The sequence below is a fragment of the Ochlerotatus camptorhynchus genome, unplaced genomic scaffold, assembly GCF_037179485.1.
Source record: "Ochlerotatus camptorhynchus isolate MF236.1 unplaced genomic scaffold, CSIRO-AGI_Acam_v1.1 ptg000603l, whole genome shotgun sequence".
Classification (NCBI taxonomy): Eukaryota; Metazoa; Arthropoda; class Insecta; order Diptera; family Culicidae; genus Ochlerotatus; species Ochlerotatus camptorhynchus.
In genome coordinates this window covers 110,466-121,806 of record NW_027041083.1, presented here as the reverse complement: position 1 = coordinate 121,806, position 11,341 = coordinate 110,466, and the positions used below count along the sequence as shown (strand labels likewise).

The 11,341-nt window shown below is 29.4% G+C and overlaps 1 long non-coding RNA gene across 1 annotated transcript; it reads right to left on the bottom strand.

Moving 5' to 3' along the window:
* Window positions 1-1,494: 1,494 nt before the first annotated feature.
* Window positions 1,495-9,522, bottom strand: LOC135714058 (uncharacterized). The gene is made up of 5 exons (XR_010518801.1): window positions 9,432-9,522; window positions 9,087-9,142; window positions 8,839-8,891; window positions 8,344-8,384; window positions 1,495-1,789 (listed from the first exon to the last, which is right to left on the bottom strand). It is a non-coding gene; the product is annotated as an uncharacterized LOC135714058 (long non-coding RNA).
* Window positions 9,523-11,341: the final 1,819 nt, after the last annotated feature.

The window sequence follows — 11,341 nt, the reverse complement described above, 5'->3', positions numbered from 1 at the left end:
ACGTAACATGGTGTATACATCAGAAATTTTGGAACAAAATTTTGCCATTCTAATGTCGGTCTGACGTCAAAAATTTCAATCTCTTGACATTAGAACCAAACGTTTTAAGGATGTTTTCTGATGTACATTACGTTAGAACTAAACGTTGTTCGGATGTTTTTATATGTAAACGTTTTCTGATGTTTTCTAATGTAGATGTTTCCCGATGTTAGAACCAAACGTTTTCGGATGTTCTCGGATGTAAAAAACGTTAGAACTAAACGTTGTTTAAATGTTTTTATATGTAAATGTTTTCTGATGTTTTTTAATGTAGAAGTTTCCTGATGTTAGAACCAAACGTTTTTGGATGTTTTCGGATGAAAAAAACGTTAGAACTAAACGTTGTTCGGATGTTTTTATATGTAAATGTATTCTAATGTTTTCTTATGTAGATGTTTCCCGATGCTAGAACCAAACGTTTTTTTTGATGTTTTCGGATGTACACAACGTTAGAACTAAACGTTGTTCGGATGTTTTCAATTGTACTTCCTGTTTGTTGTTCTCTGATGTTTTCAGATGTACAAAACGTTTAAAGTAAACGTTGTTTGAATGTTTTAAAGTGTAGATGTTTACTTATGTTTTAAGAAGTACAAACACTAGAATCTTACTTTTCAAATGCTTTCAATTATATTTACAACACATTAGAATTAGTAACATAATCGTGTAAACACTACACACCATTGTTGTTAGATAACATCATAAAAATGCGTACATAACTGTCAATGCTGAAGCTCCCGTTTCCCACCAGTCAGTTAACTGACCTTAGCTAACCTAATGTCATTGCGGCAACTCTCTATGCGGCAGGGGAACTATGCCATTAGCGCGCTAAGAGTTATTAGACCACTGACATAGGCGCCAATTTGTAGGTGACGAGGCACTTGGTGACATTACAGCGAGCTTGACGATTGTTGCAGCATTTTTTAATCAAACTAACAGTTAAGGTGTGTAGTGTTTACAAGATCATGTTTCTAGCACTAATGCTTTGTACAATTGAAAGCATTGGAAAAGTTAATTCTCATGTTTTGCACAATCAGAAAACATAAAATTGTACAAAAAAAAATCATCCATTCTGGTAGACTATCTCTTAAATGCATACAGAATAGCCATTGCGTAAGCTCCCGTTTCCCACCAGTCAGTTAACTGACCTTAGCTAACCTAATGTCATTGTGGCAACTCTCTATGCGGCAGGGGAACTATGCCATTAGCGCGCTAAGAGTTATTAGACCACTGACATAGGCGCCAATTTGTAGGTGACGAGGCACTAGGTGACGTTACAGCGAGCTTGACGATTGTTGTATCATTTTTGAACGAACTACCAGAAAAAGATGCCTAGTGTTTACATAATCAAGTTTCCAAATCTACAGGGCCACCCACATTAGATCCGGATCTGGCGCGATGCAGCAAAGTGACAGCTAAATATATTGTCTAACTATAAAATGTACGACAACGCAACGCAAGCAGATCTAATGTGGGTTACCCTTAAGGCCTGTGGAAGAGTGAAAACTGGTGGCCGCGTGAAAGTTTAGGGAAATTCCCCAATAATTTGCAAAATTTAGCAAAACACAAATGCTCCGTCCATGTGTCGAACCACAAACGAAACTCGTCAGTTGGTGGTGATTGATGACTTCCTTGGTTGCTTTGGTGGTGTCATGCCTTCCTTCGAAAAGAAGCACAGCCGTGGATCCTGGCCCTTGAGTTGATGAGTCCAGGTCTAGGTGTTCAATTGCCTCCCTGGCGTAAGTGGTTGCCACTCGGTTGCAGAACATAGAACGATAGAAAATAAACAAGAAAACAAAGCCAAATTGAAGATTAATCCAGGGATTTTGCAGTAAATATTTAGATGAGCTAAGACTAGAGAATGCTAGAGAAACTGTGAAAGACTATCAAAGCAAACTATGCACCTAGATCCAAATCTTTTCAGAAAACTTATCAATACGCATAGTTTGAACCGATGTATAAACATCATGCAGACATTGTTGTCTTTGAAATGTCTACGAGCCAGGTAAAGGGCCGAACCCAATAACACCAGGACAGCGGCATAGCGGTATAGCGGTAAATGTACATTTTAAGGTTAGTTAGAAGAACTACTAGAACTTCAGGGTAGTTCTATAAACATCAGAAAAATACCAGATTTAATTTAATTTAAGTTAATAATTATTCTGAAGACCTACAACTGAACAGAAATTCAAACGATGTCCTTTTGATATTCTTTGAATAGTTTAAATTGATCAGGTATTATTCTGAGAACCTACAACTGATCAATAAATCAATTGAAACTTTTCGGATATTACTACAAGAGATCAAAATAAGCAGGAATTGTTTTGAAGACCTACAACTGATCAGAAATTCAAATAAAGTAATTTAGAAAATATTCGAAGTGGTCAGGTTGATAAGGATTAGAAATTAAAATCTTGAGATATTTTTCGAAGAGGTCAAGTTGATCAGGAATTATTCTGAGGACCAACATCTGATAAAAAATCGGATTGAAGTCGTTTGAAAATTTCTTCAGAACGTAGAATAATCGGAAATTGTTATGAAGATCTTACTACACCGAAGGTCGTAGATCTTCAGAGAAACTAGTAGAACTTTAGGGAAATTAAAAAAAAAAAAAACTTCAGAGAAGTTTTAAAAAACTGAAATCTTTAGAGAAATCAAAAGAAAATCAGGGAAAGTTCGTAGATCTTCTGAGTAATTTACAGCACTACAGTAATGTTTGTCGTCGTTTCAAGAAATAATCACTACTTTATGGATGTTCACAGATCTTCAGGGAAGTTTGAAGATCTTCAGGGAAGTTTGAAGATCTTCAGAGAAATTAACAGAACTACAGTGATGTTCGTAAATTTAAAGATAATTTTTTAGTTCCTAAGGGAAATTTATAGAACAGAATTTCAGAGAAGTTCGCAGAACTTTAGATAAACTCACAGAACTTCAGGGAAGATCACATAAATTTATTTAAAGATCCTCGTACATCTAAGAGTTATTTTCAGTACTTCAGGGCAGTTCACAGAGCTTTAGGCAAATTGGCAGAACGTCAGGGAAAAATACTGAATTTCAGGGAAGTTTGTTGATCCTCAGAGAAATTTGCAGAACTTAAAGGAGGTCTTCAGATAAATTTTTATTGCTTCAGAAAAAATTGCAGAAATTCAGGAAAATTTTGTAGACTTTTAGAGAAATTTTTAATGCTTCAGGGTAGTTTGAAGATCTTCAGAGAAATTCACAGACCTTCTGGGAGTACACAGCAAAGAAAAATGTAATATCGATCAATGTAATTTAAGCTGATGTATGAAATAATGATGTAATAGCAAAAAGCAGATACAATATTACATCAATGGATGTAATTTTGTTCGCAAAATCGATGTACATCGTACAACGTTATATTACAAAACCGATGGATTGACCTGGTTGCAGCAGTTTGGATGTAATATTCAACAACTTTTTTTTCTGTGTACACAGAACTTCAGGGAAGTTCGAAGATCGTCTAAGTAATTTGCAGATTTTTAGGAAAATTTAACATAACTTTTACTTAACTTTAACTAAACTTTAACATAACCTTAACTTAATTTTAGCTGAAATTTATTATAATTTAAATTTTAACATAACTTTAACCTAACATCAACTTACCATATCTTTAACTTCACTTTAGCTTTAACATAAATTTAACTAAACTTTAACATAACCTTAACGTAATTTTAACTTAAATTTGACATAACTTTAATCTAACATTAACTGAACTTTAACTTAACTTAAGCATTAACATAACTCTAAATTAATTTTAACATAACTTTAACTTAATTTTAACTTAGCTTTCACATAACTTTACCTTGAACATTACTTCAACTTTAACTTAACTTGAGCATAACATAACATAACTTTAACTTATCTGTAACATAACTTTAAGATAACGTTAACGTTAACTTAACTTAACTTAGCATTAACTTTAACTTAACTTTAACTTAGCGTTAACTTAACTTTAACTTATCTTTAACTTAATCTTAACTTAACTTTAATTTAACTTTATCATAACTTAACCTTAACTTTAACTCATCTTTAACTTAACTATAACTTCTCTTTAACTAAACTTAACCTTTTTTTTTTACTTAACTTTAACATAACATTAATTTAATTTTAACTTAACTTTAACATAACTTTAACCTAACATTAACTTAACTTTAAATTAACTTTAGCATTAATATAACTCTCACATAATTTTGACATAACTTTAACTTAATTTTAACTTAGCTTTCGCATAGCTTAACCTTGAACATTACTTTAATTTTAAAATCATTTTAATTTTAACTTCACTCTAACGTAATTTTAACTTTACTTTAACTTAACTTTAACAAACTTTAACTTATTTTTAACTTTAACATAACTTTAACCAAATTTTAACTTAACTTTAACACAACCTTAACTAAATTTTAACTTAAATTTAACATAACTTTAATTTAACTTTAATGTAATATTAACTTAACACATCTTTAACTTGACTTTAACTTTATAATAACTTTAACTTAACTTTAACATAACTTTAACTTAACTTGAACTAAACTTTAACATAACCTTAAATTAATTTTAACTTAAAATTAACAGAACTTTAACCTAACATTAACTTAACTTTAATTAACTTTAAATTTTATCTTAAATTTAAAATAAGTTTACCATTAACATAACTTGAACTTAACTATAACCTAACATGAACTAAACAGATCTTTAACTTAACTTAAACTTTATAATAACTTTAACTTATCATTAACATAACTTTAACTTAACTTGAACTAAAGTTTAACAAAACCTTAAATTAATTTTGACTTAAATTTAACATAACTTTAACCTAACATTAACTGAACTATAACTTAACTTTAAATTTAATCTTAAATTTAAAATAACTTTAACATTAACATAACTTGAACTTAACCTAACATAAACTTAACATATCTCTAACTTAACTTTAATTAAACTTTAACATAACCTTTACGTAATTTTAACTTAAATTCAACATATCTTTATCCTAACATTAACTGAACTTTAACTTAACTTAAGCATAAACATAACTCTAATTTAATTTTGACATAACTTTAACTTAATTTTAACTTAGCTTTCACCTAACTTTACCTTGAACATTACGTTAACTTCAAAATTATTTTAACTTTAACTTTAACTTAAACTTAACTTTAAGTTAACTTATACTTAACATAACATAACATAACGTTAACTTAACTTTAACGTAACTTTAACTTAACGTTAATTTAACTTCAACTTAACTTTAACTTACCTATCACAGAACTTTAACTTTAGTTTAACATAACTTTAACTTTAAAATAACTTAAACTTAACTTTAACAAAAAATTAACTTTAAAATAACTTAAACTTAACTTTAACTTTAAAATAACTTTAACTTAACAATAACTTAAACTTAACTTTAACTTTACTTTAACATAATATTAGCAAAACTTTAACTTAAATTTAATCAAATATAACATAAATTTAATTTATTTTTTGCTTAACTTTACCTTACCTATAACATCCCTAATAAACGGGTACCATACACTAACAATTTCATAGATGGTACGACCATACCACATAAAGTTGAGATGATATCCCGAATTGGTGGTTAGGCTCCTCTAATGGTTATTGTTTATGCGGGATAACTTTAAATAAAGTTTAACATAACATTAACTAAGCTTTAACATAACTTTAACTTTAAAATTACTTTAACTTAACTTTGACACAACTTTAACATAACTTTAACTTATCTTTAACATTAATTTAACTTAACTTTACTATAAAATAACTTGAACTTAACTTTAAATTTAAAATAACTAAAACTTAACTTTAACTTTAAAATAACTTTAACTTAACCTAAACTTTACTTGAACCTAACTTTAGCAAAACTTTAACCTAAATTTTACCAAATCTAACATAAATTTAATTTCTTTTTAGCATAACTTTAATTTTAAGATAGCTTTAACTTACCTATAACACAACTTTAACTTAATTTTAACATAACTTTAGCTTTAAAATTACTTTAACATACCTTTAACATAACTTCAACTTAACTTTAACTTACCTTCAGCATAACTTTAACTTAACTTAAACTTTAAAATAACTTAAACTTAACTTTAACTCTAAAATAATCTAAACTTAACTTTAACTTAAAAATAACTTAAACTTTACTTTAACTTTAAATTGACTTAAACTTAACGTTAACTTTACTTGAACATAATTTTAGCAAAACCTAAATTTTACCAAATTTAACATAAATTTAATTTATTTTTAGCATAACTTTAACTTTAAGATAGCATTAACTTACGTATAACACAACTTTAACTTAAGTTTAACATAACTTTAACTTCAAAATTACTTTAACATAACTTTAACTTACCTCTAACAAAACTTTCACTTACCTTTAAATTACCTTTAAATTAACTTTAACATAACTTTAACTTAAGTTTAACATATCTTTCATTTAAAATAACTATAACATAACTTTTTCTCTTACATAACTTTAACTTAACTTTAAACTTACTTTAACATAAATTTCACAAAACTTTAACTTAACTTTAACTCTACCTTAACATAAGTTAAACTTAATTATAACTTAACTTTAACTTTAACATAACTTGAACTTTATTTTAACAAACTCTTATCTTAATTTTAGCTCTCATTTAATTTTAGCTTAACTTTAACATAACTTTTACTTTAACATAACTTTAACTTTAACATAACTTTAACTTTAACATAACTTTAACTTTAACATAACTTTAACTTTAACTTCAAAATAACTTTTACTTTAACATCACTTTTATACTTAATGAATGATTAAAAAAAAAGTTAACATTATCATAAAATCAACTTAACTTTAACTTTATAATAACTTTAATTTTAACATAACTTATACTTTAGTTTGAATAAACCTTAACTTAACATAATTGAACTAAACATGAACTTAAATTGTGCTTAACTTTAACTCAATTTTAACTTAACTTGAACGTTACTTTAATTTTAAATTAATTATAACTTAACATTATCATAACTTTAAATTTAACATAACTTTAACCTAACTTTAACTTAACTTTAACTAAACTGCAACATAACCTTAACTTAATATTTACTTAACTTGAAATTTTAACTTAAATTTAACATAAATTTAACTTAACTTTAACCTAACATATACTTAACATATCTTTAACTTAACTTTAGCTCTAACTAAACTTTAACATAACCTCAACGTAATTTTAACTTAAATTTAACATAACTTTAACCTAATATTAACTGAAGCTTAACTTAACTTAAGCATAAACATAACTCTAACTTAATTTTAACTTCGCATTCACATAGCTTAAACTTAACATTAACTTTAACATAACATAACTTTAAATTAACTTTAACTTATCTTTAAGATAACTTTAACTTTAACTTAACTTTAACTTAACTTGAACATAACTTTAACTTTAACACAACTTTAATTTTAAATTAATGATAACTTAACATTATCATAACTTTAACTTAACTTTAACATAAATTTAATTTAAATTTAACGTTAACATAACTTATACCTAAATTTGAATAAACTTCTACTTAACATAATTTTAACTTACCGTTAACTTAACATTAACTTAAATTTTACTTAACTTTAACTTAACGTTAACTTAACTTCAACATAACTTTAACTTAACTTTATCTTACACATAACTTTAACTTTACTTTATCTTAACTTAAACATAACTTTAACTTAACTTAAACATAACCTTAACTTAACTCTAACTTACCTTTAACGTAACTTTAACTAAATTTTAACTTTTACTTTAACATAAGTTTATCTTACCATCAACATAACTTTTATTTTAACATAATTTTAACTTAAATTTAGTTGTTACATACTTAATTTAACTTAACTTTAAATTTTACTTAACTATAATAAAACTTTAACTTAAACATAAACATAAACATAAACATAAACATCGGGATCCGGCATCGGAATGCGTTGCATCAGTAAGGATGCTTAACTCAGCCGGATTCCTCCTGCGGATCAATTTTGGAAAATAGTTACATCAAAATTGATCCGTTGGAGGAATCCGGATGAGTTAATCATCCTTGTTGATGCTTTGCATCAGTCAATTAAATCCGCCGGATTCCTCCAGCGGATCAATTTTTGGAAAAAAAAAATACATCAAAATTGATCCGCTGGAGGAATCCGGATGAGTTAAACATCCTTACAATAAGGATGCTTAACTCAGCCAGATTCCTCCAGCGGATCAATTTAAAAAAATAATTACACTTAATAACAAATTGTTCAATACTTACCTCTATTCCCGAACACCTCCGGAATTATTGGAAGCAGCCGGCTGAAAAAAAAAACAATTACAAAATAATCAAAATTTTGGATCTGTTTGTTAGAATTTGTAATTATTTTTCAAAATTGATCCGCTGGAGGAATCCGGATGAGTTAAACATCCTTGTTGATGCGTTGCATCAGCAAGGATGCTTAACTCAGCCGGATTCCTCCAGCGGATCAATTTTGGAAAATAGTAACATCAAAATTGATCCGTTGGAGGAATCCGGATGAGTTAATCATCCTTGTTGATGCTTTGCCTCAGTCAATGAAATCCGTCGGATTCCTCCAGCGGATCAATTTTTGGAAAAAAGTTACATCAAAATTGATCCGCTGGAGGAATCCGGATGAGTTAAACATCCTTATTGATGCGTTGCATCAGTAAGGATGCTTAACTCAGTCAGATTCCTCCAGCGGATCAATTTTTAAAAATAATTACACTTAATAACAAACTGTTTAACACCTACCTCTATTCAATTTCCGTACACGTCCTTAATCCGGAATTATTGGAAGCAGCCGGCTGAAAAAAAAATACAAATTAATCAAAATTTTGGATGTTTGTTAGAATTTGTAATTATTTTTCAAAATTGATCCGCTGGAGGAATCCTGATGAGTTAAACATCCTTACAATAAGGATGCTTAACTCAGTCAGATTCCTCCAGCGGATCAATTTAAAAAAAAAATTACACTTAATAACAAACTGTTCAATACTTACCTCAGCTTACCTCTATTCAATTTCCGAACACCTCCGGAATTATTGGAAGCAGCCGGCTGAAAAAAATAACAATTACAAAATAATCAAAATTTTGGGAACAGATCCAATTATTAGAATTTGTAATTATTTTTCAAAATTGATCCGCTGGAGGAATCCGGATGATTTAAACATCCTTGTTGATGCGTTGCATCAGCAAGGATGCTTATCTCAACCGGATCAATTTTTGAAAATAATTACATCAAAATTGATCCGCTTGAGAAATCCGGATGAGATAACTGATGCAACGCATCAATTTTTTAAATTACAAATAATAACACTAAATATAACAAATATTTGAATACTTACTGTTAAAGTTGCTAATTTCCTTCGCGGCTCGGGTGAAGGAATTTGCGGTGCGCTCCGTGTACTCAGCCATCTTGTCTAGTTTGTTTATAAACAAACCAGACAAGATGGCTGAGCGCACGACAAAAAAAAACACACCAGTTTAAAAACGTCAGTCTTTAAGTCGCCCAATGTCAAATGACGTCACTTTGTCGCCGGCAATTCGTGTGTAAAGCCCTACCCGAAAAAAAATAACAACAAAAATACATTAAAAAACAATGTAACAATAAGACGAAAATTATTGTCTTAACAATGATTTATATTGTTACGTCTACAATAAATTTACCTTGATTTATGTTGTACAAAACAATAAATTTCATGGTAAATGGAAAATTTACAATAAAAAAGGGGGGTTGTTAAGTATCTTAACAATGAAATTTTCGTGATTTTCCCATACATTTTTTTTTCAATAACATTATATATTATTGTTATTTTACTGTTGGTTGGCGAATTTATTGATTAAAAAAAAATAACAGTGTACTTTAGAGTGTATGTGTTGGCTTGACAGATCTACTTTATCGACTTTAAAAATAAATCGAAAAAATAAAACATTGCCCCGGGAAGGGGGTGGTGGTATGTCTGTTACGGGTGGTCCTTTTTTTACTGGTTATGGATCGAGATTCGATCCGGAACTTGTGAGAAATGCAGGCCAACTCCCCTGCGCTCGATATCCCTAGGTCACGTCTCCTTGGTGGTTGAGCGTCGTTGATAAGTTAATGCATTCGACTGGAGAGAATCACCCATGAAATATGCTTCCACCTGAGAGTTCCTTCCTGACATCTTCAAGTGGTGGAATTTTTTATTATTATTGTATGATTATTGACTGCACGGAAAAGGTCTCCATTAAGCTTTAGAGAGGGTCTAGGATAAGATATGAGCGGACGCGGACTGCCTGGTTTTGAGCCAAACGAACTGTCAAAGCCAGAGCCATACGAGCAGCGCCTATCTTAATTACATTGGCAGTGTTGCTGACCCTCTCATAGTCTGCATGCTTCAATCAGATTTATTTTTATTGTTCGTGAAGTAACCCACAATGAAAATACACCAATATTTAATGTAACAACAATTTTTATTGTAATAGAGTTGTTCATTATTGTTCATGATCGAATCATGTTAACAATAAAATAAATGAAAAATACGATAAAAATCATTGTAACAACATTTTATTATGTACATTCATTGTACAGCTAGGTACCAGTTTTGCCGTTTTCGGAAGAGTACAACATTATAACAATCATTTTTATTGTCGACAATAAATATTAATGTTAGAGCATTGTTTCCACTGAAAATTTCACTGTAATTTTTTTTTCGGGTATATTTATATGCACGGCACTTAAAATTTGACCAGCTACTTTAGCACATGAAAAGTATGTGTGGCGCTTATGAAATCTTGTTGATTCTATCAAGATTGTTTTTATTAGCAGTTCTTTTCAATTTTAATGACAATCTAGTGATTGCGAATACAAACTGCAAATGATTTGTATTTGTGAGATTAATGAAGATTATTGTGAGTTTCATAGCAGGGGAGCTCTATAATAATTGAATTAAAATAATTTCACCAATAATCTATAATTAAACCAAAACTACTTTTGAATTGTATAGATTCTTTGTATTGTATAGATTGTATATAGGTGTTCGGTAATTACTCAGGTAATTATTCCAGATAATTCCTTCTGGCTTCTCTCGAAGGGTGGACCTTTTAGCGCTCTGATCAGCAACGTTTCCCTAGTCAAAGAACTGCGCAACAGCAATTCCAGCTCACGATGACCAAAGAAAGCTTTCGTTGCGTTCGTGGGAAAGGAATTGTTTTTTTTTTTTCGTTGGTGGCGCGCTTCACGGATAGTACGTCAGAGTATGAACCAGCGCTTACTGCA